Source organism: Megalopta genalis, chromosome 4 (assembly GCF_051020955.1).
Source record: "Megalopta genalis isolate 19385.01 chromosome 4, iyMegGena1_principal, whole genome shotgun sequence".
In the NCBI taxonomy this organism is placed as follows: domain Eukaryota; kingdom Metazoa; phylum Arthropoda; class Insecta; order Hymenoptera; family Halictidae; genus Megalopta; species Megalopta genalis.
The window spans coordinates 17,801,874-17,827,544 of NC_135016.1; the positions used below are offsets into that span (position 1 = coordinate 17,801,874).

Consider the following 25,671-nt stretch of genomic DNA (forward strand, 5'->3'; position numbering starts at 1 on the left):
ACTGCCCGCAGTTTCATTGTACGCTTTGGTTCGATGGTTTGCGCACGGTTGTATTCGTTGCCTGCATCCGATGCACCTAATGCACCAATTATCCTTGCGCGCTTCTCAAAGATTCGCCCACTTCTTGACTCAAGATATCACAAAAATATTAATTTCTTCGTAATCGCGCTACGGTTCGATGCACAGCAATTTCTTCCTAAAAACTGAACAAAATTTGCGAAGAGGAGATGCGATTGTTCGAGCCTCGCGGCTCGTTTTTATAGTCGTTGACGATCGATAACTAACAAAAACGAGCCGCGACGCTCGAATAATCGCGTCTCCTCCAAATTGTTCATATTTTTGTTTGCAAGCTGAGCGTCGATCAGAGAGAATTAACTGTACATCGGAGTCGAAACGTATCGCGTAAGTGTACTCGATGTTATTACGAAATCGCTATCGGAAACGCGTCCACGGAATATCGTCCGGAAATGATAATGAACGATGACGCGCGTAGAGCATATTTCTATTAGAAATAAATAAAACGCGGCCGGAAATGAATATATATTGGCTCGGCAGCAGCGACTTAATTGGCCTCGCGACGTAAGCCGATTACATGATTAATCGTCGCAATAGAGTGCCCGCGTTATTTCGTTACACTGTTTATACAAATTTAATTGACAGCATTAATTGGTTCAACATAATCTACTTTACCTTCATGTTGATTCCGCGCGTCCGTCGTTGGCGAAACGCGCGCTGCTCTACGCGAAATAAATCAATTAAAACCATGCTACGCGCGTATTCCGCGCCGATTCGGCCGGACCAGATTGTCCGTTGCTTCCGAGCACTAAATTCATTATGTAAATGAAAAGAACTTCGTTACGGGCGCAACGAGATTACGACGCGGCTCCCGTTGAGATTTCATGAACAATAAAACTCGCGAATCACCGGCGACGATGTGTATAAACTACGGTGCCCACGAGAGTGGCTACGGCTGTAAAAAAAAGTCGCGTTATCCCGGCGTCGAAATTATGATGCCGACTGCGAATGCCTGATTAAAAAATCATTTATTCGCGCGGGACCCGAAAGTACGCCGGGGGACCCGGCCAATAAAGATTTCGGTTTACGCGGCGGACAGGTGACAGTGATCCCCGAAATCGTCGATCAAACACGGTCGTATCGACGTTCAACCGCCGATAAAGAAAGAAAAAAGAAGAAGAAAGAACGAACCTCGCGGAGAGAAAGAAAAAACGAACATTATTGTGGCACGAAATTGTGGACTTTCTACGGCGTACGAACCGTGTTTCCACGAACGTGTTAACAACCATTCGAGAACTGCACGCTGCATTACGGGAGGCCGGTGCACACGCCGAGGGCCCGATATACCCGGCGAGTACATCATCGTTTCGTGATTTACTCCGAACCGGGCCCCGTAAAACGAATCGTAAATGATCGCGGCCGCGAAGAGGGGGGAGGGAGGGGGCAAGGAGAAGAGAAACGATGGGTACCGGTTGCTCGTGGGTCTCGAAAGCACCGGCAAAAAGATCGGCGACCACAAAACGAGCACCGAGGAACGGCGTCGTCGTCGTGGAACGTCTGAGGAACCCCGCGGAACCCCGGGGCCGTCCGGGGTTCGTTCCTGCGCGCGATGCGGTTCGTTTACGTAAGACGATCCAGCAGCATAAAAACGACCCGAAGGTAGCAAGGATTAGCGACATCCCTGGCGTGTACCGAATTAGAGGTGGGGCTTATTACTTCGGCTGCAGCTGCGCGCCGTAATCCCGATGCGCTTTCCTCCTTCGCCCCGTGTGTGTGTGCACCGCGATATACTCTTGTACAGGCACAGGGGTGTCAAACTCGAAAGCTAACTTGGGCCAAATAAACAATGCTTAACTTTAGGTGGGCCGCGAAAAAAATTCAATGTTCGTAGAAACAAATATTTGACTAGTACATTGTAATAATATATATATATATATATATATATATATAATAATATAATAATAATATATATAATAATATAATATATATTATATATAAATATTACGTAATATATAAAATATTGTATAATATATAGAATATGATATAATATATTATTACTATTATTATTATATATAATATAATTATTATTATTAATATTAATATAATAATAGTATTATATAACATTATATCGTATATATTAGTATATTATCTCTGTAATATATACTATTATTAATATAACATATATAACCTCAACGCGTATTAACATTATTTACACCTTTGTCGGCATCCTCGGAGAGTCGTTCTAGAGTTCGGAAAATAAGGAAAGCAATCGAATCGAATAAAATAATCGAATAAAAACGGTATACAAAGCGTTTTCTTTTCATAGTTCACCGATTTATTTCTTCCACATTCTTTTCTTCCTCAAGCCGTCGGCTAATAATCAAGAAAAAAAATCCGTAAAATTAGCACGAAGTACGAATAAGTTGAAAGGTCATCGTAATCGTTGAGAAATGCAGTGGTTGCAGAGCCATAAAGTTGCGAGAAGATGCGCGCATCTATGCGAAAGAAAGTCTAGAGAGGCGGAGCGGCGATTTACATCGGCAGGAAATTCCCGTAGTTTTTGGGGTCGAGTAAATTACCGAGGACGAAGGTTGGCGAAATATAATTCGGTATCGGGCTGCGCAACAAAAGAGGCCGGTGACGAGAGGCCTGTGCGCGGCTCTCGGTTATTGTTTCTAATTTAAACCAACGATTTCCTGTCAGCCCGAGCAGCAGAAACTAGACGCCGCGCCGCGCCGCAGCGGTTCGCCGCCGGTGTTCTCCCTTCTGTCATTCGTATGGTCTCGTTCGTTTCCTCGTTCGTTCTTCGAAACGGGGTTACGTGGGTTACACAGGGTTAGCAATGCGTGCAGAATACGCGTGGGCTTCTTTGCATGTCGGTCAACGACTCTCCCGTCTCTCGTTCCCGTGCTACACACGAGACACGGCTTCTGGAGACAACGGCGATATTCCCTTTCTCTGTCTACATTATTATTATTACTATTATTATTATTATTACACTATTATTATTACTATTATTATTTCTATTATAATTACTATTATTACTATTATTATTACTATTATTATTATTATTTCTATTATTATTACTATTATTACTATTATTATTACTATTATTACCATTATTATTACTATTATTACTATTATTATTACCATTATTATTACTATTATTATTACTATTATTACTACTCTTATTATTACCATTATTATTACTATTATTATTACTATTATTATTACTATTATTACTACTATTATTACTACTATTATTATTACCATTATTATTACTATTATTATTACTATTATTACTATTATTATTATTATTATTGTATCTAGTTCATATGTCCGAAAGGGCAGTCCACAAACCGGCGGCAAATTCATCCGCGCCGGATATATCGCAGCAAAGAATGATCGTAAAGCACTTGCTTGCCGTTCCTATTGTGCAGTTACTGCCGGTTAAAGAAGCATTTCTTGTTTTATTAATCCGGCGTTACGAGCTACTTAACGTGCCTGGCGCTTGACTCATCGGTACCGGCTGCTCCAAAACTGGTTTAACGTTGTCGTAAGATTTAATGAATTCCACAGCCGGGCCGGGCCGGGCCGGGGGCCCCCCGTTTCGTTTTCTCTTTTGATCGAACCTGTACGGACGTTGCGAACGCGAAGATTGAACCATTACTTTCGAGAAGCTGTTTATCATTGTTTGCCATCGGAGGGGGGGGGGGGCGTAAAAATCCCACAAAATTCGAGTAATTTATTTAACGAAACGGAAACTGTGGGGGCAAGATTTATCGCGCAAGCGAAGGAGGAAGTTTCTGACGATCGAGCTGCTTTGTGTCTAGACGCATCGATTTCACCGCCCTGACGAGTGGACGTCGATTCGGATTTAGTGCTGCTCGAAGACGGGGAATTGATCTTCATCAAACTCTAATTAACTATGCTCCGGGGCAAGAAATGTTGTCTCTTCGTGTCCCGTGAATTGGATCCTATGAACCGACGAACGTCGATTGTGCGATTTGAGGGCGTTCGAATTCGATCGTGCGTCGAACAGTTGCGACACAGAGGTACGAACGAGGAAACTGTTGCACGGTTTTTAGCGATGTTTGACGAACGAAAGTGATCTTCAATTTTGCAAAAGAATGTATCGACGCGAATCGAACTCTGGAACGATTCTCCGGGGTTGCCGGCAATCGTGTAAATAATATTAACGCGTTGAGGTTATATATGTTATATTAATAATAGTATATAGTACAGAGATAATATACTAATATATACGATATAATATTATATAATAGTATTATTATTATATTAATATTAATAATAATAATAATATTATATTATATATAATATATTATATCATATTCTATATATTATATAATATTTTATATATTGCGTAATATGATATAATATATTATATATAATAACAATAAGAATAATAATATTATTAATAATAATAATAATATATTACATCATATTCTATATATTATACAATATTTTATATATTACGTAATATTTTCTATACTATATAAACAGAATCGTATATGACATATATAATATTTTATTACATTTTGAAAATAATAAATAATGTTTTAATTATCAAGATTTTATTTTGGCTCGCTTGCAACCCCCAATGACACTTGCACCGAAATATAAAAAGGCGTCGTTCTCCCTTCCTCGCACAATTTCTCAGGACAATGCAACATTAAAAAACAAAAGAAACCATGCAACGGTGCATCGATTACGATCGGCCCACGGATTTCGTGCACGTCTGACAAGTCAGAGAAGAAACGGCGCGAAACACCAAATAAAAAAGTTCAGCTTCTTGAAACGGCTCGCTTTGGAAATTTCGCCTCTGCATAAAACTGCGGCCGCGCAATTATGGCTGTCGATGCGGCTCAAGTTTCTTCTTCTGCGAAGAAGGGCGCACACTTCTTTTCCGCGGAATCTCCATAATACGTACCTGCCAACAAGCCGGAGGTAGCCCCCGTCTGTCGCCAGCATGAAATTAGGCGAAATTACGAAGATGAAGCCTTCGCCCCGCGCGAGGTTAGTTCGGGTTGCATACGAAAATAAGTGCGCTACGCGGTGTAATTTTTCGTAGGCCGGCGAGAGGTGTACCCCGGAATTGAATCGAGGAGGGAAAATTGCCGTTTCGTGTCATTGATCCCCCTCGGGGAGAGACCGTTCGTTCGCCAATCCCCCTCTACCCCCCGAAGCCGACTGCGAAAATTAACAAACGGAGGAAAGAAGAAGAAGAAGAAGAACGCGGATTCTCCTACTCGACTTTGCCGGGCCGCTTGAATGACAATGAAGAGAGAAGCGTTGAACGGACACGAAGGCCCAGGGAGTTGTATTTACGGGACGGCGATCGCTGCGACGGCGACGACGCGTTTTTAAATACCCCTGGCGGCGGTGACTACTAGCAGGCGGCGCGCCACCAGAAAAAAGCATTTTCTGTTCATTACCGGGCAAAAGCGATCTCGCGAGCACGCCGAACGTAATAGGCCAGTCGACGCGAAACTGGTCGAGCTATTATTTTCTTTTTTACGACGTGATTACCGTCGCCTCCATCCTGCAGCTCAATTGGTCCATCCGTGAAGTACTCTCTTTCCCTCTCTCTCTCTCGCTCTCTCTCTCTCTCTTCTTCTCGCTTTCCTTCTCTCTCTCTCACTTGCTCTCTAACTCTCGCTTTCCATCTCTCTCTCTTTCTCGCTTTCCTTCTCTCTCTCTCTCTCTCTCTCTCTCTCCCTTCCTTTATAACTCCTATTTTCCTTCTCTCTTTCTCTCTCTCCCTTCCTTTATAACTCCTATTTTCCTTCTCTCTTTCTCTCTCTCCCTTCCTTTATAACTCCTATTTTCCTTCTCTCTTTCTCTCTCTCCCTTCCTTTATAACTCCTAGTTTCCTTCTCTCTTTCTCTCTCTCCCTTCCTTTATAACTCCTATTTTCCTTCTCTCTTTCTCTCTCTCCCTTCCTTTATAACTCCTAGTTTCCTTCTCTCTCTCTCTCTCTCTCTCCCTTCCTTTATAATTCCTATTTTCCTTCTCTCTCTGTCTCCCTTCCTTTATAACTCCTACTTTCCTTCTCTCTCTCTCTCTTTCTCGCTTTCCTTCTCTCTCTCTCTCCCTTTCTCTATAACTCCTACTTTCCTTCACTCTCACTCTCTCTCCCTTCCTCTATAACTCCTACTTTCCTTCTCCTTCTCCCTCCCTCTCTCTCTCTCTCTCTCTCTCTCTCTCAGCCGCAACGGTCTTTCCTCTTCGCAGTGCGAGCCAATTTCCAACGATCCGATTTTGTAGCGACCGGCGAGAAGGAGCACGGTGGCAAGAAAGAGGAGAGAAAAAAAGTAGCGAGCAGGGCCAAGGAGGGCGGAGAACGATAAGTAGAAAAGGACGTCCGAGTGCAACGGGGAGAGAGGGCGCAGAGAAACGGATAATGGTCGGAGAGAGACAGAGACAGGTCCCACGTAATTTCCACGTTATTAATCCGGGCAGAGCTCTAGCGCATTCCCATTTAGCGCTCGTTTCATCGCACATCCCGGGGATTTTGCTTAATAATCCTAAAGCTTCGCGAAGCACAGATTACTTTAAGCACTTCAACATTTATCTGAACTTACTTTTACAAAACAGCCGCGAGACCGAACCGAACCGAACCGAACCGGCCCGGATCGGACCGCGACGCTTTCTTCGGAGTCGCGAAATTAGTTGACAGAGACAACCGGGCAACCGGTTTTCTGGTCGTCGTTGCGGCCACCCCCGCAGAGATAAACGAACGTTCCAACCAGGAAAATGGAGGATCTTCGCTGATGGGAAAAATTCGATACTCGATAAAGAGTTGCGACGGAACTACTTTGCAGTTTAATAGGCGACATTCCTCGAGGCGTTCTCGCGAAAACTGATGGCGTTGGGATAAACGATGGTTCGCAGAGCTTGGCACACTCTTGGATCTGGTTCTTTCGATTTGTATTGCAAGCTTCTTTGGCAAATTATTTTAGACGCATACTACATAAATATAAGTGAAATTTTCAATTATTTGTGTATCATGGCGTTAGGATAAATAGTGGTTCACAGAGCTTGGCACACTCTTGGATCTGGTTCTTTCGATTTGTATTGCAAGCTTCTTTCGCAAATTATTTTTTAGACGCAGACTACATAAATATAAGTGAATTTTTGAATTATTCGTGTACCAAATTTTTCAGCCAGAAGTCGCTTCGGATTGTGTCGCGCTTCGTAATAATAAATTAATAAAAGTTACGCGAGATTTGTAGAATGGTAATAAATCCGCTCCGAATCGAGTTTTCGTACGACAACAACAAAAATTGATTGCCAAGCTCCGCAGAAATCCCGGCAGAATGCTACGAGTGTCCGGCAAAAAAATAATATCATAAATGTATTCAGGTCGCCGAACATTCATATTTCATGATACAGTAAATTCTCCCTAATTGACGCTCAGAATGTGCACGAAAACGGACAATTTCGGGAGAGGAGATACGATTATTCGAGCTCCGCGGCTCATTTTTACAATTGCGGTGCAAGGCTCGAATAATCGTATCTCCTCTTCCCAAATTGTCCATTGCAGTAATGTCTCTCTAATTGACGCTCGGATTATCCACGGAAATGTACAATTTGGGAAGAGGAGATACTATTATTCGAGCCTTTCGGTTCGTTTTTTATGGTTATCTATAACCCCTTGCTATAGCCGCAAGGTTCGAATAATCGTATTTCCTGTTCCCAAATTGTCCATTTTTGTGCGCAATCTGAGCGCGAATTAGGGAAAAATTACTGTATTTTCAGATTGATTCGTTCGATAGTTTTCTGTCAAGAAATATCCTTTCCGTCTACCACGTTGAATAGCCTTCTGGTGCAGTCTTTATTGTTTTATACTTGAGCTCTGCAATTCGCATTTGCGCACAAAAATGGACAATTTGGAAAGAGGAAATACGATTATTCTACGGAAACGCAACGATAACTATAAGAACGAGCCGCGAGACTCGAATAATCGTATCTCCTCTTCCCAAATTAGCCATTTTTGTGGACAATCCGAGCGTCAATTAGGGAGACATATGCTGTATTGCGTACAATCCGAGCGTCGCGTCAATTAGAGAGAATTCACCGTACACGTTTACCTTGATTCAACAAAAATATGCATTGTCGAATCGCATCAGACGATATGTATCCAGGTTAATTGCACGTGCAGATAGCACTCCCGCACTGACCAATATTTAATACACAATCTAATTACAATCAAACCATTAATAGAATAAATATTGAACGATCGATATCAATCATCCGTATTTGACCAGGTATTATATTTAATTACGTTCCCCGAATCAGCAAGTTTACCTAGTGCGTACGAGCAAAAAATTCGTATTTAGCGAACAACTAACGAACTATTGACTCGAGCAAATATAACTAGGCTCGGCTCGGCCGCAATCGCTTTTTCACGGGAAAATATAAATTCGTCGCTGAACTAAACTCGGGTTTTTTTTATTAAATATGGCAATTACTTTTTGCCCGAAAATTCGAACGATCTAATATCGGCGCAATTAATATCAACGCTGCGACAAGCGTAGGCCAGTCGCGCGCAAATATTCCGCAAAACTCGCAGAGAGAGAGAGAGAGAGAGAGAGAGAGAGAGAGTGAGAGAGAAAGAGAGTGAGAGGGAGAAAGAGAGTGAGAGAGAGAGAAAGAGAGAGAGAGAGAGAGAAAGAGAGAGACAACGCGAGCGGATCTTACATAAAAGGATCTATCTCCCCGTTACAATATCCTCTAAGTGCTGCAACGTTGCTGCATATAACGCGGAAGAGCCTTTGGAATACGCATTTCAGCGCCGCGTGTTGCATCCCTCGCCTCCAATTCGTTTCGCGCGAAAGTATCGCGCGGATGATAACGATTTCGCACTTGATTCGCGAACACGGTTTTCCCGGGCGATTTTTCGGAATCTACATTATTTCGGGAAATCTCTGCTCTCTCTCTCTCTCTAGGAATGCAGATAGGAAAGAGTGCAGAGCCCTACGCCGATTGCATTTCCACTGGAAATTCTCGGATTCCTGTTCGTCGGTGCTACACATTATTCCAGTAAAATTGTATTCGAGTCAAAGTGACGAATTATTAATTAATCGCTGTTCGGTTATTCACTAATTGGGTTATACGTTATTCCAATTATTTATTATTCGTTCAGCGAACTTTTGTACGTTATACATTATTCGTCAGTTTTTAGTCTGTAGTTCACAGAACTAAAGGTTACCCTAACTCCAGTTCTAATTTCGAGTTTCGTTTCAAGAGACGTCGTGGACTAGACGAACACGAAAATTATAAAATGAGAATTCTATTCTTCTAAAATGAGACATTCAACGAATGGATTTTCACACTCAAAAATTGTTTCAAACGACTAATAATTTGCATGCATTATACTATTCTATTCGAAAATTTTAGATAACGAATAAATCGAATTCACTACTTATAAGTTTGTAATATTAAAAATTATACAGGTTGTTCCAAAATTATAGCATTTCCGAGAAACGAGGGGTTCCTAAGGTGATTTTAAGTAACTTTTTCCTTAGCGAAAATGCAATCCGCAGCTTCGTTTACGAGTTATTAACGAAAAACACTGACCAATGAGGGGCGCGCTCTCCTGGCGCTAGGAGGCCGAGCCAATGAGCGGAACTGAGCGCTCCTTGGCTGGGCCGCCTAACGCCAAGCGAGCTCGCCTCTCATTGGTCTGTGTTTTTCGTCAATAACTCGTGAACGGTGCCTCGGAGAAAATTTCTGTAAAGGAAAAAGTTGCTTCGAATAGCCTCAGGAATCTCTAATTTCCCGGAAGTATCATAATTATGAGATACCCTGTATAATAAAATTTCGCGAATAAACTTTAAGCTTAGCCGTAGTTATTTCATTCGTTATTCCGAGTAATATAACGTTTGTCCGACACCGTGTACACGTTATAAACACGCGTAAGGAAATCCATTCGCAAGAAAAGACGATTCTTCAAGAATGCTTTCGGACACCAGTAAACGAGCGGTTGCTTCGTTGCTCGAGCGCCGCGGTTTTTCGAGGCGAATACTGGCAAATATAATCCAGATTATCGGTCGCGCGAACGAGCCCGAAGTGTTAAAGCGGCTCGTTCGCGGAATTCGTACGTCACGGGAGCACCGGCGACAAATATTACGAGTTTATAAAAATCCGATGCGTGTCCGACGGTTTCTCGCCGCTGTAAGGAAGATTTCAGCGAGCCCGCGCTCTTCCAGGGTGCAACAAGGGGGGTATGCTTTATGAATACTAACGAGAACAGCAAAGCCGGGACTTTCTCGCCGCGAAACCATGCATATAATCGTCATATTGCACATCATGAATTTCCACGTTTTCTCGCTGCGCCATTAAAGCCCTCGCAATACGCCCGGCGATATTTCATTTCCGGCAGTTTTCTCGATTACAACGCACCCCGCGGGTCACGCTAAGCATGTATTTATTATTCCTTCCCGCATAAAACCGGACTTTCAACAGTTTTCGGAAGCTCGCGTGCCCAGCTCGTTTTTTCGCCAATAAATCAGACCGGTTCTTTTTCCAAGCTTTCCGCCCCCCCCCCCCCCCACGCGACTGGATATAATCGCTCGGAAATTTGTTTCGTCCCCGTGAAAAATTAGAAACTGCTTCGGACTGCGCCCGTTGGTTAATTATACAACGATTTATACGCCGAGCATCGTGATGCACGGCCGAATACTTTGCAGAACGCAGCGGTTAATTGAGCGAGTTGGAATCACAGCGGCGCGTAAGTCGCGTTTCCGAAAATTTTCAACTTTAAAGATAAATTTGGCGAGTACATTGGCGAGCATTCACGTGCTGATAAACAATAATACTTCTTTGTTCGTTGCGACGAGCGAAAAGTGACTTACTGATTTTACAATTTTTTTACAATTCGATGCAAATATTTTTATCAAATCGACACTTTGGATTCGTTGCCTAAATAGTGCACTGTAAAATGCACTTAATACTAAACCTACGGCAGTCAAAATGACCGCTTTCTTATTTTGCAATTCTGCAAAGTTCCGAGACTCTTACGTGGAAAACGCTTGAATAAGTTATATTATTGGAGCAAGTTTTATAATAAAAACTTTACAAATTCTAAATATTGGGTTGGCAACTAAGTAATTGCCGATTTCAGTTATAGATGTCTCTCGCTCCCATTTTTATGATATCCGTAAATGTTATATTATAAAATTATTATTATTATTATTATTATTATTATTCTCACTTAACTCAGTTTTTGGCCGAAAAGGATCAGACTTTCTACGAGCGTGGAATTTTCAAGTTGTCGGAGAGATGGCAAAAGGTCATCGAACAAAATGGAAAATACATTACAGATTAAACTTCGTTCCAAGCAAAAAAAATTTTTTATTTCATCGAACAAATCGGCAATTACTTGGTTGCCAACGCAATAAATTCGGTCTTCTCACTTTTGTAAAGCAGTACACGCCAGTTAGTATTACTGTTTAGTAGGTTTAGCGTTAATTGAGCGAACAAAAATGAGATATTATCCCATAAAACGTCAGTTTTTCTTTCCTGTTCAGTCTTTCTTTTCTATGCGACGTCTTTTCCGTAATTACCTTATCGAGCGATCGTTTCAGCCGTTAAGAGAGAAAAAATAATTGTTTGAGATTACCGTCTCTCGCAATTGCTGCTAAATTGTGTTTCGCCTAAAAAACTTGCTGTCTAAACGTACGGTTCACGGAGCTATGGGAAACGGAAAAAGTCACGAAGGAATTTTAATTGTTCTTCGTGTTGGAGAACGGCTGAAATTTAAAGTTTAAACAAAAAATCGCGGAAGAATTCGTGGCCGGACAGAGGCAAGCAGAAACCGGGAGTACGTGTACGGGGAAGCGTGAAAAAGCTGCATGAATATTTCGTTGGTCACGTGCAACGGTGCAGGTGCATTACGCACGTGCACGTTCCTTCCGTATGCGGCCGGTGCGTTGGTTTTCATAAATTGATTCTCCCCGTCGTGCAACCCGTAAAACTATTAGGCTCTGTTTATCGGGAAAATTAATACTTCGCGGCGGATATCGAACGAATTACTTTGTAATATTTCGCCTAATTGCCGGAACGTTTCGCTCGTGTTCTATAAACGAAAGAATTTACGTTACTCCCGTGTTTCGGTACCACCTAATGGCACCGACAGAATTCCGACAAATTAGTTAAACATTGAAACGCATCGAACGTTTCCAACATGTCGTATAATAATAATTGCACGCGATAAAATAAATATCCATCTGGTGAAATTCGATTAACCGCATTACGTTCGACGCGATTAGAGTTTGAAAAATCAAGGCTCGACTTTACGGAAATCGAATGATGCCTGGGAGAAGATACTGGTTGATCAGAATTCGGAGGAGCTAAATACGGTAAATTTTGCCTAATTTTTTCTACAGCTTGCGATACGATTATTCGAGCCTTGCAGCTCGTTTTTATAGTTGTCGACAATTCGTAACTATAGAAATGAACCGCAAGGCTCGAATAATCGTAACTTCTCTTCTTAAATTGTCCATTTTTGTAGACAATCTGAGCGTCAATTAGAGAGACATTACTGTACTCAACTAACTCTTGACAAGTTTACAAAGAAAACACCGTTTTCGGTGCATATTTTTTTACATCCCTCTACTTTCGAACATTCAACATTCGCACACGCTTTCGGGAACCAATTATGTGCGAAAGTCGAGGGTCCACTGTAGTTTAATTTGTAACTTCGGTGATGTACCGGGTGTCTCGGGGAGGCCAGATTGGCACCGTTGCATCCTGTCGCATTACTTTAGTCCTAATTAGATTTATTCTTATTGTTATTATAATAATAACACCCGAAAGCTAAATACATAAATACCTTAAAACACCGTTTTCGGTGCTTATTTTTTTACATCCCTCTACTTTCGAACATTCAATATTCGCACACGCTTTCAAGAACCAATGGTGTGCGAAAGTCGAGGGCCCACTATAATCGTATCGTCTCTTCCCAAATTGTCCATTTTTGTCAGCAAGCCGAAGGAAAATTGAGCAGAATTTACTGCATTCGAAAGAATTCTTTGTGCCTGGTCGTATTACATTGGTGGACCCGACGATGGTATTACGAAGCGTTATAGATCTTCCCACCGTTGAAGCGTTCGAGAGGATTAGAGGGGCTAAAAAGCGTCGTCTACAGCAGTGTTCACATGTCCAGCACCCGGGACATTTCAATTTACAAACTCGCGGCGTTTCGGTAAGAAATTCTGGCACCGGAACAACACAGTCGGTCGCGCGGCTCGTCCACCGCATGATCTACAATGCATCCTAAGTAAATTCTTATCTACGAAAACTACGATACCAGCCAACTCGTTGGTCGCACGTTAAATCTTCTGCAAAGTGGCGACCAGGAGAACGATCCGCCGCGCGTTCGCTATCAGCGATTACTTGCATAGCTATTTTCTAAGAAATTTACGGCGCTAAGAATTCCTCCGTTAAATTCTCCGATTGCGGTAATAATTCTCAATCGCGAATCGGCCGAGATTTTTCAATTTCTTTCCGACTTAACAGCCGCGGTGAAAATCCAGTAACATTTTTCATAGCTACAATATCTCACCGAATGGGACACATTCTTTCTGTCAGAGCCGCTGAAAAATATTGCTCCGGAGAAATCTCATTAACTTCCTGAACGTCTTCTCTCTCTCCTCTAAACAGGAAAGCTCGCGGAAGTGAATCGAACTTTTTTTAGCCCGAAGTACAAAATGCGTTCGCCACGAGCGCGTGTTAATTCCGTAATAAAAAGAAAAAAGAAACGAAACAAAAAACACGTATCGCGATGGGAAGAATTCGGCTCGCGAGCCGATTAAAAATATCCCGGCATCTCGTCCCGACAGCGCATAATCGCAGTCGATCGTGTGTGCGACCGCATAACTCGATCACGAGCGCCAAAGTTTGGGAGAAGTTCGGAGGCCGACGTCGATCGTCGCGGTTTTCCCGATCGAGAGGGCTCGGTCGAAAGACTTTTCGAACGAACCCCCGAACAATTCGAGGAACTCGGGGTCGCGTCGCCACGGCTATGCATCGGATGCAATTTCTCAAGCGGGCCGCGCGAGATTATTTCAAGAATTCTTTCGTGTTTTCTTTTTTTCTTTTCGTCGCTGCACGTGTTGCTCGTGGTCCTCGCCTTTTTCATGCTCTGGTTACGGCGCGAGTGGAAGCGAGTTCACTTCAGATTGCACCGGGGTCTTACGGACACTTAAAACGCGAGTGACATTTCGCGGTGCGCGAGAACCGCCGCGGACCGCGATTCAGAAAACTGCATCGCGCGCATTCCGCCGGACAAATGCGGCTGAATCGAAGCTCGGCGGCGAACGCCGCGCGCCGCTTCGAGTTAAACGCCAACGAAAATCCAAGGAGGTCGAGACATTTTTTTACAGAAATTAATATGTCCGAATGTCATGCTCTGTCACTCTGAAAATTTAATGCCCTGCTGCGAGATCGGCACCGGCGCCGAGCTTGCAACGCGGAGATCAAGGACGGAGATCAAGTGCGGTAACGCTAGAGATTAAAGGACAGTCACAGATAGATCGCAGAGTTTTTTGGCATCCGAGTATTTCTTTCAAACGTTTAGCATCTCGCCGCAGACATCGTAAAATGCTGGCATCGTGAAATAATGAATATCCAAATTTAATAGAAGTCGATACAAAAATTCTACTCAATCACGTTTTCTTAGAATCAATTTGACTTTGAGCAACCTAATTTAATATATTTAAGAGAAACGGAAATGAATGAGAAGAACAAAACAATTTACGAATGCAATAATTCTTAAATTAATTTCTTAAGTGATCCAAGAAATGTAAAAAAAACTATCCATTCTAAAGATTAAAATAACAGGCTTTTCCTGTTATTAAGTAATAAAAATAGATTAACGAAGTCAACAGGAAAATCCCATTGTTGCATAGTGTACGGTAAAAAATAAGATATAAAAAGATATATAAAGACTCAAATAAATAAATAAGTAAACAAATAAATAAATAAGAAGTTAATGAAAAATGAAGAAATAGATCAAATAAAATGTCGCACGAAATATTTGATTCGATTAGAACAAAATGTTCAATAAATGTTATTAAGTAACGCGTGTAATAATTGAAGCAATAGTTTCTATTGGGCAGTAGAAAAACGAGCAGAAAAATCGCAAGGCAACAGTAACGACGATTATCGATGGCTCCGTTACGATGCCGAAGCAGCAGTAGCATGCAAGCACGATAAAGATCGTCGGCGTCGGATGAAGACGGAAAGAATAGATCGACGCGGAGCGAGCAGGGAGTGCATTACCACTCCGGTTTCTTTCCTCCATAAAATTAGCCTTTGTCAGGAGGATCGGGGGCTCTGCTCGAGAGGGGAGTCAAAGACGCAGCGCAGCTGCTCCCGAAGTATTAGCTGACCCATCGTTGTCGCCTTTATACACCCGGCAACCTTTTACCGACGTATTTATCGTCGTGCTCGAGTTTACGACACCCCGGGTCCATGGACACCATCGATTTTACGAGTCTAATGCTTTTCTCCCGGCTGGTGGATCGTGAAATTCGATCCGCGCTTTCTCTTCGCGTTCGCCCGACCGCCGCGATCTTGTTCGAATTTTGCCGAAACAGAACAGGTTCCACGATCTCGAATAGAAACGCTCCGCACGGATCCTCGCGATGGCAGAAATCGGCGGAGTTTCGCTTCGGTTGATTCCAACGAAGGCTTTTGCCGAAGGCTTTTTCGAGACAGTGACAAAGTTTTGTGAGAAATAAATGCGTAAATGTCGAATGACGTACCCCGCCCGGGACAATGAATCGGCGGTGATCTAATCGAAGAAATAGTTAAATTCGTGTGCTCGATGCTAGACAATGCGTCTGAATCGATAAATTCCTGGTTCACATTCGTATGCAGGCAAAACCGTTTCAAACGGCATCAGCGTTTCGGTCTACCAATTATCGGAAATTTTACGTAAATCCTCTAATCACGGTTCAACGTACGTTCACCTCATTGAAACACAATCAAATAGTTTATATGTGCAATTTACTATACAAAGCTGTTAGCATAGTGGACGCCATATGTACGGGAATTAAGTCGATCAGCATGTTGCTGCTTCGCGTCCCCACATAACATTGCAATGATTATTTTGCTATTAAGCAATTCGCTGTTGCTATATATTTTATCTTTCTCTCTCTTTCCTTCTTTCTTTGTATATTATTATATATATATATATATATATATATATATATATATATATATTGCCATTATTCCGTGGCAACCCCTATCTTCCATCATTTCCTAAGGAGTCGTTCACAACAGAGCAGCTTCACATTAGTGTAATATATATATTACACTCTTGTGTAATATGAAGTGTAATGTGAAGCTGCTCTGTTGTGAACGACTCCTTAGGAAATGATGGAAGATGGGGTTGCCACGGAATAATTATACCAACAGACAGTCGAGAGTCGAGATCGGACCGTCGAACGACCAACATTACGAATTCATAGATCTGTAATATAATTGAACTGTGTTGCGTTATATTCTATATTGATTGTAAATAAAATGCCGCGACGCGAGAAAAACAGAGAGGTTCGCAACAATATATAATTTAGTAAAAACATATCAAAGCTATAATATACGCTACTTAACCAGTTAGCCGTTCTCGACGAGTAGTACACTCTCGACGAGTACCGTCGCGAACTGATTGCAACAGTTTGCGTCGCGACGAGCATACTCGTCAAAAACAGCTGACCGATCGAACGAATCGTACCGACGACGAACGTTGCAGCGTTTGCGCGCGCTCGTTGTCCCGTAAGAACGAATGAATCGCGTGTCACGAAAGAAAGTACCATCGACTGTCAGGTCCAAAATTGACCAATTTGTACCATCGTCCCCCCCTACCCCGGAAAAAGGACCCGGAGAAATTCTTTTCTTTGTTTCGCTCGTCCAGCTTCCGCCGACGAGACGGCTATCGGGGGGAAGTCTATGGAGTTCTTGCGGCACGATCGAACAACGATTCCGTCGTCACGAATGGAGTGTATTAATCAACAGTTATCTCCGATGGTCGGTTGTATCCGTTCGACCAGCGTTTCTAGGACGGATAATGGATAATCGTCGGCCACCTGTCCCTGTCGTAATCTCACGAGGTGTAATTAACGAAGCCTCGTTAACATGCGGACTAAGACAAGGGGTCAAAGCACCCATGGAAACCCCGCGTACGTAGCCTTTAACGGCGTATCGCGTCCGTAGGTAATAGTTCGGTAGGTAATAGTTCGCCGAAGCTGCGAGAAATATACCGGGGAGACTGATCTCGCACGCTTTTAGCGCATTAATCTTATCGGTGGATGAATTCGGCCCCGGGTCTCTCTTAGCTGCACGCAACGCGGCCGGGCCCCCGACGCCCGAGAAAACTACCGTCAACTTTCGAGCACCGCGATAATGCGCGGGCCGGGCAAACTGAATTTTGGAAAGCTGATTACGATGCTATCACGGGCGCCATAACCGTGTCGTAACAGTTGATTACTCGGATCGTCTGCAACGAGCTACCGTAATCTAAGATTAAATACTGTGACTGTAATACACGAACTCTCTCTCTCTCTCTCTCTCTCTCTCTCTCTCTCTCTCTCTCTCTCTCTCTCTCACTGCAACGGTATCGTATTCATAGCGATACGATATTATGTAATTTTTCATTGAGCAATCGAGTCGATAATATTGTAGGTCAATTTAACCCTTTGCGCTCGAGTGGCGACTCCGAGGCGCCACGAGAAATTGGTGTACTATTTTTCAAAAGCATTTCGAGAGCGCCAGGCTTTCGTTTATATTTAAAAGACAATTGTGTTAAAATTTCATTGTACTTTGCACTCGAAGACATTTTAGTCCTTTGCACTCGAGAGGCGAGTCTGAGCAGTCACTAAAAATTGCTATACTATTTTTAAGAATCATTGCAAGAGCATCAGACTCGTTTATGATTAAAAAAAGAAACTGTTAAAATTTCATTGTACTTGTCAACAGGCTCAAATCCATATGCATGAATTGCAGTAAATTATATAAAATCGAAATACTGTAGATCAGAAATCATGTTTTGGATTTCGAATTCAAATAGCTTCGACTGCAAAGGGTTAAATCTTTAACCGCGCTCTTGATCTTTGGGTCTCGTCTAAACCATTCGCATTTCTTTTATTAAGAAAGTGTATTCTCACTTTGACGCTCCGAAAAGTCTTCATTTGCATTTTCACAAAGTGCAAGTATAGTGATTTCTCCCTAATTCGCGCTCAGATTGCGCACAAAAATGGACAATTTGGGAAGAGGAGACACGATTAGTTACCGATTGTCAACGACTATAAAAACGAGACGTAAAATTCGAATAATCGTATCTCCTCTTCCCAAATTGTCCATTTTTTCTATGTAAATTAATTTGTGAGCGCGAGTTAGGGAGAAATTACTCTTCCTTGACCAGCTCCGATTTTAATACAAATATTCAACATGGTCAATACGAAGACGAAATTCATGCACTAAAATGAGAAATTAGGAACTGACATTGTTTATATAATAACGGATTGTTTATAACATCAATTTTGTTCTCCCTCGTTCAGTGTTATTTCAGAGACGCGGCCCAATCGACAAGACACCGAAGCTGCAAAAAACAAAGGTCAACGTCTCCCTAAAAGTATCGAAAAATCGTGCGAAGGAATTTCCAAAAAAAAACAAAAAAACAATGTCCCAGGTTTTTAAATAAATTCCGCGGGGCCCGTCTATAAATCCGCCGCGGTACGGGAACTATTTAAATAATTCATTCTGCCGCGGGCTGTCGAAAAATGCCGGTATCTGCCTTCCGACGCCCGGCGTTGACCATCAATTACAGGGGAAAATTGATAAACTGCCTTGCACAGTCTACAATTAATCTCTACAAATTCGTTAACGCGAAAACGTGACCGCGCATTCGAGAGCGGGCTCTCTCTAATTTCGATGTGGAAAAAATAATATCCGCTCGTTAAAGAGTCACGTAGAATTGTTCGTTCGACGCGCGGCACACGACGCACGACACGACACGTTACAACCAACGTTACAACTTATACACAACCGAGTTACACACCTTTTGAACGGGCACGCTCTCGACGATCTCGAGGCGATGAAATACGGCGCCGCGATCTTCGGACGCGCACGGGTCTGTCCGCTTTAAAACGCGCGCTACGTTCCGCCGGGCGAAAGAAAAGTTCGCCCCGTCGCCCGAGACGAATTCCAATGTTTCCTTCCTGCGGCGGCGGGGAGACGGAAAAGGGGGAAAAAATTGTCTTTTTTCGAGAACTGGTTTCGGAACTAAGAAACTCGTCCCCGATATAGGAAACGGAGTGGCCCGAAGGATTTCAGCGTCCGGGGAAAGGAGCGCGCTTCGCGGGCCCGTCTGTTAATTTCATGCGAATAAATATCGCATCCATCATTTTCTCATCCTCTACCGACCTCCTCTTATTCGATCCGAATGGGAAAAACATTTCGAACGGTCCGAACGGAATCGACCTTCGAACACTCTTGAACAATTCATTCGATATTTGAGCCGTTCATTTTAAAAGTGGCATAAGTCACTTTTTGTTTTTAAGTCGATATATTCAAGGGTTTGCGTTTTATAACACGTTTAAAAATATGGATGCTAACTTTCGAGAAGATTTACTTGTATTTGTTATCTCAGGATACTGAGATATTTTTCTCGGTATAAATAATTTCGTACAAACATTAAAAAATCACCACTTTTCATTATGGTGAAGTGACTTATGCCACTTTCAAAATAAACGGTTTCATCGCGAACGCATTTTCGACGTTTCAGTACCGATTGCAATGAAAGTAAAATTCACGCTAATTTTTAACACTTTTTTAACACTAACACAATTTTTAACACTAAACCTACCGCGGTCAAAGCGACCGCTTTCTTATTTTGCAATTCTGCAAAGTTCCGAGACTCTTTCGTGGAAAACGCGGTGAATAAGTTATATTATTGGAGCAAGTTTTATAATAAAAACATTACAAATTCCGAATAAATTCGGTCTTCTCTAGTATTACTGCTTGGTAGGTTTAGTGTTAACTAATAATAAATAACTTGTGTGTTCGTTGACGAGCAACATTCGTACAGCTGTAACAGCGTTTGCCCGAAGTGTCCTATCAATTTCACGGAATTCTAATGAGAAAGGAGAATAAAATATAAATATTTACTATTGCGCTATTCGGACACTTTTCGAAACGCAATAACTTTGTTAGAACTGGTCTGAACGACTTGAATTTGGTTTTAGACGATAGAGCGACCGGTCTATTAGAGCATAACTAGAATTTTGCTATTGCTTAGGATGACAAAAACAAATAAAAATTTTCGTCATTTAGCTTTCTTATCTGAGCTTATAACGAAAATTGAAAAAATGTGTTCCGTAGGGCTCGGTAAGTTATCCGCATGTTAACCCTTTGCACTAGAATGGCGACTCTGAGGCGCCACTAAAAATTGCTATACTATTTTTCAAAATAATTGTGACAGTATCAGACTCGTTTATATCTGAAAGACTTCTAAAATTGCAAGTTTTCTACTTGCCAATAGGCTTTCATACGCATAAATCGCAATAAATCGTATAAAATAGAAACACTGTAGATCAGAAAATATGTTTAACATATAATTAAAATAGCTTCGAGTGCAAAGGGTTAAACGAGACTCCCTGTACATCGTATAAAACGTGAACAAATACAACAGCAAAGACAGCGCACAATTGCCGAAATATTTCGACAAGTAATAACAATTTTAACCGTCGACTCGAACGACCAAAGATTAATAATAACAACAAATAAATTTGGAAGCGGGAAACGGAGCAACCACCGGCACGGTGCACCTTTAAAATAGTCAGACAGCAGGTTGTAAATCTCTGTACCAACAGGATCGCGGGGACTTTAAATTTTAAATGTCTCGCGGAGTCGTTTAAAATTCTTCGCGCCGTCGATGGATGATGATATCGGAACTCGCCGTTCTCATATTTAGCGAAACGCGCGCGCCGCATCGCTGAACGCGCCGTCGTTTTCTCGGCGTCTGTTTCTCCTTACGTGTGCTATGCTCGCGACGAGACGGCACGAAGCAACGAATCGAGAGGAAACCGAACGGGGCGAGTTTGTTGACACTGCACGCGGGGTGAACACACCGCCGATACCCTCGGTGAAAACATCGCGCGCCCGCGAACGTTCCCTGGGCTAAACAAACGGGTCAGGTGTCCCTCGAAATCCGCGGCCACCCAGCGCCAGATGTACCCCGCCGAGCACCGTCTCCACCTTTGACGCGGCACGCATGTTTATTGACAGAAAATAAACCGGTAGCGCCCGTTACATCGTAAAGACTACCCCTGCATTAACCTTTTAGGCACGACGCGCCACTATAGTCGCTTCCGCCGATGTCATCTTTCAGAACGACACTATAGTGGCTTGCTCTAGTAGCTCACTCGCTCATCGTTCGAACCAAATAATCGTCTTCATACGCATTGTTTCACACTTCTTTTGTCTTCGCATCGATTTACAACAGTCAACAGGCTGTCCCAAAAATGTCTCGCAATCCGGAAATGGCGGGTTCTTCGGATCATTTGAAGCAACTTCTTCCTTTAGAAAAATGTTCTCCGAGGCACCGTTAACGAGTTATCAACGAAAAACAGTGACCAATAAGAATCGAGTACGGCTGACGCGAGGCGACCCAGCCAACCAGCGCGCGAAGCCTAGTTCCGCTCATTGGCTCGATCGCCTTGCGCCAGCCGAGCTCGCCTTTCATTGGTCACTGTTTTTCGTTAATAACTCGTTAACGGTGCCTCGGAGAACATTTTTGTAAAGGAAAAAGTTGCTTCGAATGGCCCGAGGAACCCGCCACTTTCGGATTGCGAGACATTTTTGGGACACCCTGCATATACAGTATCAGACTCTGCCGTCCAGAGAAATAGCCTCGCGCAGAATTCAGCTGTACCTAAAAGGTTAACATTCGGCCCGCGCCACGCACGCCGCTTTGTCCGATGGATCTACACCTATTCGGTGAAATTTTGATGGAGTTTGGCCACTGACAGCGGAACTACACCGTTGCTGGAACGAACTCCATTCGGACACAAGGCGTCGGTTACAATTATTATCTCGAAAATACGGATTTCGCGCATTCGTGACACGCAAACATGGGCGCGACGAAACACAACAGAATTTCCGGTGACCGATCTGTTATTTAGAATCGGTTGTAATATATTATATTAATAACGGTGATATTATTAACGGCGAAAATGTAACGTCGTCCGACTTCATCAGGGCGAAAATGAGCGAGAGAAATGCGACAGAAGAATTCACGGATGACCGACACGCTATTTACCAGCAAGTAAAATGATTAAGAGTGGAAATAGAATTTCATTTGACTTTGATCGCGACGAAAATGAGCGAGAGTGAGGCGCGCAACGCGAAGAATTTCGGATGATTGACGTGTTATTTACAACCGGTTCAAATTATTAAGGGAGAAAATAGAATTTCGTTTTACTTTATTACGTCGAAAATACGAGCGAGCGAGCGAGCGAGAGAGAGAGAGAGAGAGAGAGAGAGAGAGAGAGAGAGAGAGAGAGAGATGCAATGGAAGAATTTCGGACGAATTTTCGCTGTTTGTTATCGGTCAAAATTATTAACAGAGGAACACACATTTTCGTTCATCGAGTCTTGTTCATTGTTGTCGTCGATGCGGGCAATTTTTATTTCGCATAAACATCCACGGTCCGATTTGAAAAATTTGACCGTGGTACTTGGAAAATTCATGCCATTTTCTTCGTCGAAAAATGCACCGGTATTCCGCGTCCATTTTATACGGCGTCGTTCTCTTTTTTAGCGTGTGCGTGCGTGAAAACGCTCGAACGGTCACGTGACCAGTTTTAATCGAACACTCTTTGTCCGAGGTAGCACTTATCAATATTCGAGCGACGGCCCATTCGTACAATTTAGCGTCGATAAATTGGCCGAACAGATATCGCGAATTTATTCAAATTATTCGTATCAAAATAGATTTGATATCGAGTTTGTACGTTTCTATATAAAAAAAAAGGGAGGATTCAAAAATTGAAAAATATACGTTCGCGGCGACCTCGCGGAAACCAGTATCTATCGCGCGAAACACGATTTTGAACCAGTTCGACGGTTTTTTAAGCAGTTTTTATGTTAGAAGGTTTCTTAAGACCGCCTGAAAACTGTTCGCTAGCGCTCGCGCGCGCATTAGGATCAGCGTCAATCGGTAAATCATAGGATCGTTCACCCTCGAATATCCATCGAAATTCGTGTTTTCTCGCGGTCGAACCAAGGGATCGCGATAGCCGACGCCATTTTGTCCGGAGCACGCGATCGAAGGTCCGATCGATGGACTCCGAAAGAGAGCTATAGAAGCGAAACCGACGTGCTGGCCAACGTGAGAAAACATCAAAACTCTCGCAGCAAAAATCCTGCCAGCGTCGTCGGAACAATGGAAGAAGCAACCCAACGCGTCCAACTTAAGCGCTTTCCAACGATGTACGTAATCCCGGCTCGCGCGACGCACTCCGTAACACAAAGATTCTCTCCACGCACCTTTTTTTCAAATTTCGAAATTCGTGCGCCGGTCCCGCGAGCCAGCCCCTCCTTCCTCAGCTTGGCTTCAGGTAATCCAAAAAAAAATATCCTGACCGGTAAAACACCCTCGCGATCTGTTCTCGACTGTCACGAACGAAGCGCGCCGCTTCTCGCGCCACTGTTGTGTGCTCACTCGAGTGCGTTCGCCGGATTAGGCGCAACGGAACCTTTTACGTGCGAAACGTGAAATCGAAAGGGTAAACGGTAACGCGCGAACCGAACACGGAAACGAAAGTAAACGGAAACGCGACGGAACCGAAACGGGAACTGAAAGGCCGCGCCGCGATATAACCGTCTTCTGTTTTCACTGTCACACCGAAGAATCACTTGTACGTCGATCACACGCGATACATCAAAACAAAGAGAAACTGCACACACGAGCAAGAGGGTTTGCCTCCACGTGGAAGCCGGCAACCACTGAATAAGAGCGTCCGTCACGTCGGAGCGGCAAGCCGAAACTAGCGCGCCGCGCGGCTCGCGAGCAGGGCGAGCCTAGCCTGCCTCTCGCTCCCTCTGTCGGCGTTCCTTCCTACCGTCTCGCTCTATCCTCAGGTATTCCCCCCTCCAACGCCGCGTTTCTGTTTCTCCGTCTCTCCGTCTGCCGCGCGCGAGCCCACTCCACTCGCCGCGGCGAACGACTCCCCTTCACGCGCGATCCCACCCCTCTCTGCCGCACCGTTCCGCCGGTCGACGACGATCCCTTCTCCGCGAACGATCTCTTACACAGGCCAGCCAACCCGGTCCCTTTTCCAGCCGAGGTCCCTCTAGTTCGGCATACGAATATCCAGGCTCGTGTGTACCGTGCTCTTTCGTTCCCTACCCACTTGGGAGAAGCTCGCCGACGTTATGCACCGGTGCACACCGTGCACGCAACTTCGGGAACGATGCGGTGTTCCCGTCTCGCTCTGCTCGCCGGTGTCGAGCGGGTTCCGCCGAACGGCGATCCTCCTCTTCCACGTTGCCGGACCTCACCGACGCCGATCGTCCCGTGATATTCGGTCTTTGATGAATGGACTCGGGCCACCGCGTGTAAGTACACACACGGCGAATTTCAGGCGACCTATATTCACGGCGATGATTCACGGACCGTCGCAAGCCGGTGCGAGCTTCTTCTCCCGAAAAGTTCGTCGGAAGGGCAATTTTTGTGGTACATTGTCGCGTTGTTGCGAGCGCGTTTCGGAGAGCATCGAACGACGTTTGCGTGGCTTTTCGTGTAGCGCATGGTTGCTGCGATGTGCAGTAATGTCTCTATAATCGACGCTTAGATTGTACAGGAAATTGGACAATTTGGGAAGAGGAGATACGATTGTTCGAGCCTTGAATCTTGTTTTTATAGTTGCGGATAATTCGGAACTGTAGAACGAGGCGCAAGACTCGATTTAATCGTAACTCCTCTTCCAAAATTTGTACATTTTGGGGCGCAATCTAAGCGTCAATTAGGGAGATATTACTGTGTGTTGAGCCATGAGAATCTAGAGAAAGATGACCTTAAGGAAATCCGTTTGCAGAACGTTTTATCAATGTAATGTAATTACGATACCTTTATAAATACCCCATTACAATAAAATATAATAACCTTGACATAACCTTGACATAACCTTGACATTACTGTATGTTGAACCTTGAGAACCTAGATAGATAACCTTGACATAACCTTGACATAACCTTGAGAATCTAGATAGATAACCTTAAGGAAACCTTGACATAATCCTGACATAACCTTGACATTACTGTATGTTGAACCTTGAGAACCTAGATAGATAACCTTAAGGAAACCTTGACATAACCTTGACATAACCTTGACATAACCTTGATATAATATAATATCTATATAATATAATAACCTTGACATGACATTACTGTATGGTGAACCTTGAGAATCTAAAGAAGGATAACCTTGAAGAAATCCGTTTGCAGAACGTTTTATCAATGCAATATAATTGCAATACCTTTATATATACCCCATTACAATATAATATAATAACCTTGACATAACCTTGACATTACTGTATGTTGAACCTTGAGAACCTAGCGAAT

The 25,671-nt window shown here is 43.3% G+C and overlaps 1 protein-coding gene across 9 annotated transcripts in view; it reads right to left on the reverse strand.

Moving 5' to 3' along the window:
- The window catches only part of kug (FAT atypical cadherin kugelei), an 811,192-nt gene extending 787,116 nt beyond the window's left edge, over positions 1-24,076 (reverse strand). For all 9 annotated transcript variants that reach the window (XM_076520745.1, XM_076520740.1, XM_076520743.1 and 6 more), the window contains exon 1: positions 23,593-24,076. The gene's annotated coding sequence lies outside the window, so the exon portion shown is untranslated. The remainder of the gene's footprint in view (positions 1-23,592) is intronic.
- Positions 24,077-25,671: the final 1,595 nt, after the last annotated feature.